Below are 9016 nucleotides of genomic sequence, written 5' to 3'. Positions count from 1 at the left end.
AACAAATGGGAAAGTATCATTGATAGGAGTAGAGTCATCCTTAATGTGCTCAAGGTGACCCAAGTGGTCTGCCACTAAATTCTGGTTACCACTCCTATCCTTAATTTCTAAATCAAATTCTTGCAGCAGTAGTATCCAACGTATTAGCCTTGGCTTGGATTCTTTTTTAGCTAATAAATATTTTAGAGCTGTATGGTCTGAGTACACTACCACCTTAATACCAAGTAAATAGGCTCGGAATTTATCTAGAGCAAAAAAATAGCAAGAAGCTCTTTTTCAGTAATAGTGTAATTAGACTGAGCAGTGTCTAAGGTTTTAGATGCATAAGCAATTACAAAAGGATCTTTACCTTCGTGCTGAGTCAGCGCCGCTCCTACTGCATGGTTGGAGGCATCACAATAATCTCAAATGGCTGGCTCCAGTCTAGTCCTCTCACAATTGGAGCTTGAGTCAGGGCGATCTTTAGCTTATCAAATGCTTGCATGCAATCCTCACTGAACTCGAACTCAATATCTTTCTGCAGCAATCTGGATAAAGACAATGCTAACTTACTGAAGTCCTTAATGAATCTCCTGTAGAAACCTGCATGGCCAAGGAACGAACGGACTTCCCTCACGGAGGAGGGGTAAGGTAAACTAGAAATGACATTTACATTTGCTGGATCTACAGAGATACCAGTATTAGACACAACATGTCCTAGTACAATACCTTGGTTTACCATAAAGTGACATTTTTCAAAATTCAATACAAGGTTGGAACTAATACACCTGTCTAATACTCTAGATAAACTATCCAAGCAAAGGTTAAAGGAATCACCATATACGCTAAAATCATCCATGAAAACTTCCATACAGTTCTCAATAAGATTTGAAAAGATACTCATCATGCATATTTGGAAAGTAGCCGGTGCATTACATAAGCCAAAGGGCATCATTTTATATGCATACGTTCTAAAGGGACATGTAAAAGTAGTCTTCTCCTGATCCTCAGGATCTATATAAATTTGAAAGTAGCCTATATAACCATCTAAAAAGCAGTAATGGGATTTACCTGACAGGCGATTAAGCATCTGATCAATAAATGGCAAGGGGTAATAATCCTTGCGAGTGGCTTGGTTGAGACGCCTATAGTCAATGCAAACCCTCCATGAATTCTGCGCTCTAGTTGTCAGGAGCTCTCCATACTCATTCTTTACTGTTGTGACTCCAGACTTCTTGGGCACCACTTGTACTGGACTAACCCATTCACTGTCTGAGATGGGGTAAATGATATCTGCTTCAAGTAGTCTGGTCACTTCTTTCTTGACAACTTCTAAGATGGTGGGGTTTAATTTTCTTTGAGGCTGATGGACAGGCTTTGATCCCTCTTCTAAGTATATTCTGTGCTCACAAACTTGAGGGCTAATGCCTACTATATCCACCAAGCTCCACCCAATTGCTTTCTTATATTTTCTCAGCACACTAAGTAGTTGCTCTTCTTGTTGGGAAGTGAGTTCCCTTGCAATGATAACTGAGGACTTCTGATTATCCTCAAGGTAAGCATACTTGAGGTGTGGAGGAAGGGGCTTCAATTCCAATTTCTTCTCATGGCTAGGTTCTGGATCATCCGGGGCTAGTGATAATGGCAAAGTATCCTCATTGTGTTCAGAGGGTGTCCCCACACTTGGACCTTGCTCCATGTGCTTATCTTCTATTTCTTCTTGGTGAATTTCAGCTACAGTTTCATCAATGATGTCGCACTGGAAGATAGAATGATCTTCCGGAGGGTGCTTCATAGCTTCATTTAAACTGAAACTCACTGTTCTGCCATCTATCTCAAAGGAGTAAGTTCCTGAGAATGCATCCAGCTTGAACTTTGAAGTCTTTAGGAATGGTCTTCCAAGCAAGATTGATGATGGTCTTCCTGAGTCATTAGGGGCATTTCCAGGATATAGAAGTCAATGGGAAATGTGAGCCCCTTAATGCTCACTAATACATCTTCAGCAATTCCAACTACTGTAATAATGCTTTTATCTGCTAACACAAAACGAGGTGCCGACCTTTTTAAGGGAGGGAGCCTTAAAGTATCATATATAGATAGTGGCGTTATACTAACACACGCTCCTAAATCACACATGCAGTTAGAAAATATTACACCTCCAATGGTACAGTTAACTATGCATGGACCTGGATCACTACATTTTTCAGGTATACCTCCCGTTAAAGCAGATATAGAACTACCTAAAGGAATAGTTTCTAATTCATGAATTTTATCTTTATGTATAAATAAATCCTTCAGAAACTTTGCATATTTAGGTACCTGCTGAATGACATCAAAAAGGGAACAGTTACCTCAACCTTTTTGAAAATTTCTACCATTTTGGGATCAAGTTCCATCTGCTTTCTGGACTTCTTTGCAAGGTGTGGAAATGGGATAGGAAGGGCGCCACTTGTGCCTTCTGCTTCCTTTGGTTCTCCATTCCTTTGATGTGCTACTTCTTCTTCAACCTTGTCTTGTACTTCCTCTTCCTCTTCAGCATCTTTCACTTCAGCATCTTCCACGTCCACTGAGTCTTCAATTGGAGTGTGTTAGAGTGGGCTTGGCTCTTCCTGTTTCCTCTCTGGTAGTGTGGTTTCGGACCTCAAAGTGATGGCATTGATGCCACTCTTGGGATTAGGTAGGGGTTGAGAAGAAATTTCACTGGAGCTTGAAGGTTGGTTAGTGGAAGCAGGTAATGAATCTATTTGGGAGATAAAAGCTTGTAAAGTGGCATTCAGACCATTTAGAGTAGAGTTCAGTGTAGTCTGCATGTCTTGTTGTCCTTGTGCAAGAGAACGAAGCATCTCGTAATTTGATGAGGAAGTGGAATAAGTGATCTGTGGGACCTGTTGTTGGTTGTGCTGGGATTCTTGGGACTGTCTTAGGTGAGGAGCTTTTTAAGGCTGGTTCTGATTCTGCTGTCTGTTGTTGTTATTCCACCTCTGGTTTCCATTGTTATCTATGCCTCCTATGTTATAGTTGTCCCTCCAGCCATGGTTAGAATTATCTCTCCAACCCTGGTTGGAGTTGTCCTGCCATGCTTAGTTATAGTTCCCACCTTGGTTATAGTTGCCGCCTTGTTGATTGTATCCTTGATTCGGGTGGTCATAGAAGTTATGAGTGGCTGCCACAGCGTTGTCTTCTTGTTGGAGCTGCGGACATTCATCAGTATAATGACTATAATCAGTACAGATTCTGCATACTCTTTGTGGGACCAACTGTTGGCTTTGTTGTGGTGGGGGAAGCTGAACTTGTTATTGATTTAACTGCATCTGCTTCAGTAGGTTGGTCATTTCACATATACTCTGTGTAAGAGCAGTAGTCTCACTACTAGAGGAAACCTCTGCAACAGCTTTTGAGTGGCTGCTCCTATGCCTGTGATTACTGGTGGACTCAACTAAGTCGCTGATCAGTTGCTGATGAGCGGATAGTTTATACGCTTTTTGGCATTGTTTTTAGTATGTTTTTAGCATGTTTTAGTTAGTTTTTATTATATTTTTATTAGTTTTTATTTAAAATTCACTTTTTTGGACTTTACTATGAGTTTGTGTATTTTTCTATAATTTTAGGTATTTTCTGGCTGAAATTGAGGGACCTGAGCAAAAATCTGATTCAGAGGCTAAAAAGGACTGCAGATGTTGTTGGATTCTGACCTCCCTGCACTCAAAATGGATTTTCTGGAGCTACAGATGCCCAATTGGCGCGCTCTCAATTGCGTTGGAAAGTAGACATCCTGGGCTTTCCAGCAATATATAATAGTCTATACTTTGTATGAGATTTGATGGCCCAAACCGGCGTTCAAAGTCAGCTCAAGAATTTCCAGCGTTAAACGCCGGAACTGGCACCAAAGTGGGAGTTAAACGCCCAAACTGGCACAAAAGCTGGCGTTTAACTCCAGGAAAAGTATCTACACGAAAATGCTTCAATGCTCAGCCCAAGCACACACCAAGTGGGCCCGGAAGTGGATATTTACGTCATTTACTCATTTTTGTAAACCCTAAGCTACTAGTTCTCCATAAATAGGACCTTTTGCTATTGTATTTAGAGAGGAATCTTTGAGTAGTTCTATGCTACCTTAGATTACGTTTTGGGGCTGGCCTCATGGCCATGCCTAGACCATGTTCTTATGTATTTTCAACGGTGGAGTTTCTACACACCATAGATTAAGGTATGGAGCTCTGCTGTACCTCGAGTATCAATGCAATTACTATTGTTCTTCTATTCAATTCAGCTTGTTCTTGTTCTAAGATATCACTTGTTCTTCAACTTGATGAATGTGATGATCCGTGACACTTATCATCATTCTCACCTATGAACGTGTGCCTGACAACCACCTCCGTTCTACCTTCGATTGAGTGTTTATCTCTTGGATTCCTTAATCAGAATCTTTGTGGTATAAGCTAGAATTGATGGCGGCATTCTTGAGAATCCGGAAGGTCTAAACCTTGTCTGTGGTATTCTGAGTAGGATTCAAGGATTGAATGACTGTGACGAGCTTCAAACTCGTGATTGTGGGGCGTTAGTGACAGACGCAAAAGAATCACTGGATTCTATTCCGACATGATCGAGAAACGACAGATGAATAGCCGTGCTGTCACAGAGTGCGTTGAACATTTTCACTGAGAGGACGGGATTGTAGCCACTGACAACGGTGATGTCCAACATACAGCTTGCCATGGAAAGGAGTAAGAAGGATTGGATAAAGACAGTAGGAAAGCAGAGAGACGGAAGGGACAAAGCATCTTCACACGCTTATCTGAAATTCTCACAAATGAATTACATAAGTATCTCTATCTTTATTTTATGTTTTATTTATCTTTTAATCATTCATCCTCCATAACCATTTGAATCCGCCTGACTGAGATTTACAAGATGACCATAGCTTGCTTCATACCAACAATCTCTGTGGGATCGACCCTTACTCGCGTAAGGTTTATTACTTGGACGACCCAGTGCACTTGCTGGTTAGTTGTGCGAAGTTGTGATAAAGAGTTGAGATTTTCAATTGAGCGTACCATGTTGATGCGCCATTGATGATCACAATTTCGTGCACCAAGTTTTTAGCGCCGTTGCCGGGGAATGAACGAACAATAGTTTCACATTTGTTTCCGGCAACAACACTAAGTTTTTGGCGCCGTTGCCGGGGATTGTTCGAGTTTGGACAACTGACGGTTCATCTTGTTGCTTAGATTAGGTACTTTCCTTTTTATTTTTCAAAAAAAAAATTTTCAAAAAATACAAAAAGATTTTCTATTTTGTTCTTCAGAGTTTTTAAGAATGAAATCTAGAGTTTCATGATGATCTGTTGAAGTCTGGCTGGTTGTGAAACCATGTCTAAATTTTTGGACCGAGGTTTCAACTTATCATCACAAGAGCTTGTTGATTTCTGTCAATTTTGCTGTTGAGAGCAATGATCTGCTAAAGCTTGGCTGGCCATTGGCCATGTCTAGTGTTTTGGACCGAAGCTTTCTTTGAAAGCTTGGCTGGCTAGTAAGCCATGTCTAATTCCTGGACCAGAGTTTTAGACTAGCATTGCAATGATTCCTGGAATTCTCATTAAGAATTTTGAACCCTTATTTTTTCTTTTCCACTCAATTTTCAAAAAAAAAAAAAACCACAAAAAAATTTATAAAATCATAAAATCAAAAAATAATTTTTTGTTCCTTGTTTGAGTCTAGTGTCTAATTTTAAGTTTGGTGTCAACTGCATTCATCTAATTTTCGAAAAATTCATGCATTATGTTCTCCATTGATCTTCAAGTTTTTCTTGATGATTTCCTTGCTCTGATCTTTAAATTCTCTTGTTTTGTGTGTTTTGTTATTTTTCATATGCATTCTCAATTTGTTAGTGTCAATAGTATACAAACTTCTAAGTTTGGTGTCTTGCATGCATTGTTTGTTTGATTTTAGTTTTCCATGTTTAGTTGCATTTCGATTAAAAATCCAAAAAAAATTTTAAAAATGTGTCTTTTCAAGTCAATAATACAAAGAATTGAAGATTCAGAACATGCTGCAGAGGAATTACACAGAAAAAGCTGGGCGTTCAAAATGCCCAGTGAAGAAGAAAAACTAGCGTTTAAACGCCAGTCAGGGTACCTGGCTGAGCGTTTAACGCCCAAAAGGGTAGCATTTTGGGCGTTAAACGCCTTTTGGGCGTTAAACGCCAGAATGGATACCATTCTGGGCGTTTAACGCCAGGATGACACAAGAGGGAAGATTTTGTTTTTAATGCACATTTTTTTCAAGTTTTCATAATTTTTCAAAATCAAATCTTTTTTAAATCATATCTTTTCAATCATATATTTTCAAAATCAATTTCTTTCCATTTTCAAAAATACTTGCTAACAATTAATGATTTGATTCAAAACTTTCAAGTGTGTTGCCTTTTCTGTTAAGAAAGGTTTAATGTCTGAATCATATCTTTTAAATTTCTTGTTAGCCAAGTCATTAATTTTAAAAATCAAATCTTTTTTTTAATTATTTTTCAATCATATCTTCTTAATCACATCTTTTTCAAAATAGTTTTCAATCATATCTTTTTGATTTCTAATTTCAAAAATATTTTTTTCAAAAATCACTTTATTTCTTTCCCAACTTCAAATTTCGAAAATCATTCATCAAGTTTTCAAAATTTTCTTTTAATTATTTCAAAATCTTTTTAATTTATTTTCGAAAATTCTTCCCCTCTTCTCACATCCTTCTATTTAAGGACTAACACTCCTCCACTATCAATAATTCGAACTCTATCCCTCTTGATAAGTTCGAATTATTCTCTTTCTACCTCCTCCTTCTATTCTTCTTTTCCTCTGACACCTCAAGGAATCTCTATACTGTGACATAGAGGATTTCATACTTTCTTGTTCTCTTCTCTTTCATATGAGCAGGAGCAAAGACAAGAGCATTCTTGTTGAGGCTGACCCGGAACCTGAAAGGACCTTGAAGCAAAAGCTAAGAGAAGCTAAAGCACAACTCTCTGGAGAGGACCTAACAGAAATCTTCAAACTAGAAGAAGATATGGCAGCCGAAAATAACAACAATGCCAACAATGCAAGGAAGGTGCTGGGTGACTTTACTGCACCTACTCCCGACTTCTATGGGAGAAGCATCTCTATCCCTACCATTGGAGCAAACAACTGAGCTTAAGCCTCAATTAGTTTCTCTGATGCAACAGAATTGCAAGTTTCATGGACTTCCATTAGAAGATCCTCATCAGTTTTTAGCTGAATTCTTGCACATCTGTGACACTGTCAAGACCAATGGCGTTGACCCTGAGGTCTATAGACTTATGCTATTCCCTTTTGCTGTAAGAGACAGAGCTAGGATATGGTTGGATTCACAACCTAAGGAAAGCCTGAACTCTTGGGAAAAGCTAGTCAATGCCTTCTTGGCAAAGTTCTTTCCACCTCAAAAATTGAGTAAGCTTAGAGTGGAAGTCCAAACCTTCAGACAAAAGGAAGGTGAATCCCTCTATGAAGCTTGGGAAAGATACAAACAATTGATCAGAAAGTGTCCTTCTGACATGCTTTCTGAATAGAGCATCATAGGTATCTTCTATGATGGTCTGTCTGAACTGTCCAAGATGTCATTGGACAGCTTTACTGGAGGATCTCTTCATCTGAAGAAGACGCCTGTAGAAGCTCAGGAACTCATTGAAATGGTTGCAAATAACCAATTCATGTACACTTCTGAAAAGAACACTGTGAATAATGGGACAAATCAGAAGAAAGGAGTTCTTGAGATTGATACTCTGAATGTCATATTGGCTCAGAACAAAATATTGACTCAGCAAGTCAATATGATTTCTCAAAGTCTGTCTGGAATGCAAGCTGCACCAGGAAGTACTAAGGACGCTTCATCTGAAGAAGAAGCCTATGATCCTGAGAACCCATCAATGGAAGAGGTGAATTACATGGGTGAACCCTATAGAAACACCTACAATCCTTCATGGAGAAACCATCCAAATCTCTCATGGAAGGACCAACAGAGGCCTCAACAAAGCTTCAACAACAACAATGGTGGAAGAAACAGGTTTAGCAATGGCAAGCCTTTTCTATCATCTTCTCAGCAGTAGACAGAGAACTCTAAGCAGAACCACTCTGACTTAGCAACCATGGTCTCTGAAAACCACTCAGAGTTTTATGACTGAAACAAGGTCCTCCATTAGAAATTTGGAGGCACAAGTGGGTCAGCTGAGCAAGAAAGTTACTGAACTCCCTCCTAGTACTCTTCCAAGCAACACAGAAGAGAACCCAAAAGGAGAGTGCAAGGCCATAAACACAATCAACATGGCCGAATTTGGAGAGGGGGAAGAGGCAGTGATCGCCACTGAGGAAGACCTCAATGGATGTCCACTGGCCTCCAATGAGTTCCCTAATGAGGAACCATGGGAATCTGAGGCTCATAATGAGATCATAGAGATTCCATTGGATTTACTTCTGCCATTCATGAGCTCTGAAGAGTATTCTTCCTCTGAAGAGGATGAAGATGTTACTGAAGAGCAAGTTGCTAAGTACCTTGGAGCAATCATGAAGCTAAATGACAAGTTATTTGGTAATGAGACTTGGAAGGATGAACCCTCTTTGCTCACCAAAGAACTGGATGACTTGCTAGGCAGAGACTACCTCAAAAGAGACAGTATCCTGGGAAGTTCTCAATACCTTGTACCATAGGCACCATGACCTTTGAGAAGGCTTTGTGTGACCTAGGGTCAAGTGTAAACCTCATGCCTCTCTCTGTAATGGAGAAGCTAGGGATCCTTGAGGTACAAGCTGCAAGAATCTCACTAGAGATGGCTGACAATTCAAGAAAACAAGCTTACGGACTTGTAGAGGATATCTTGGTAAAGGTTAGAGACCACTACATCCCTGCTGATTTCATAGTCCTAGAGACTGGGAAGTGCATGGATGAATCTATCATCCTTGGCAGACCCTTCCTAGCCACAGCAAAAGCTGGATTGATGTTGACAGAGGAGAATTGATCATTCAAGTGAATGAAGAATT

General features: G+C 39.6%; 1 non-coding gene across 1 annotated transcript; it reads right to left on the bottom strand.

The window, feature by feature from the left end:
- Nucleotides 1-7434: 7434 nt before the first annotated feature.
- LOC148544320 (small nucleolar RNA R71) lies at nucleotides 7435-7542 on the bottom strand. The gene has a single exon (XR_015901651.1). It is a non-coding gene; the product is annotated as a small nucleolar RNA R71 (small nucleolar RNA).
- Nucleotides 7543-9016: the final 1474 nt, after the last annotated feature.

This window comes from Arachis ipaensis, chromosome B9 (assembly GCF_059453495.1).
Source record: "Arachis ipaensis isolate K30076 ecotype BB chromosome B9, ASM5945349v1, whole genome shotgun sequence".
NCBI lineage: Eukaryota > Viridiplantae > Streptophyta > Magnoliopsida > Fabales > Fabaceae > Arachis > Arachis ipaensis.
The sequence above is the reverse complement of the archived record's forward strand: the minus strand, read 5'-3'. Positions and strand labels throughout refer to the sequence as shown.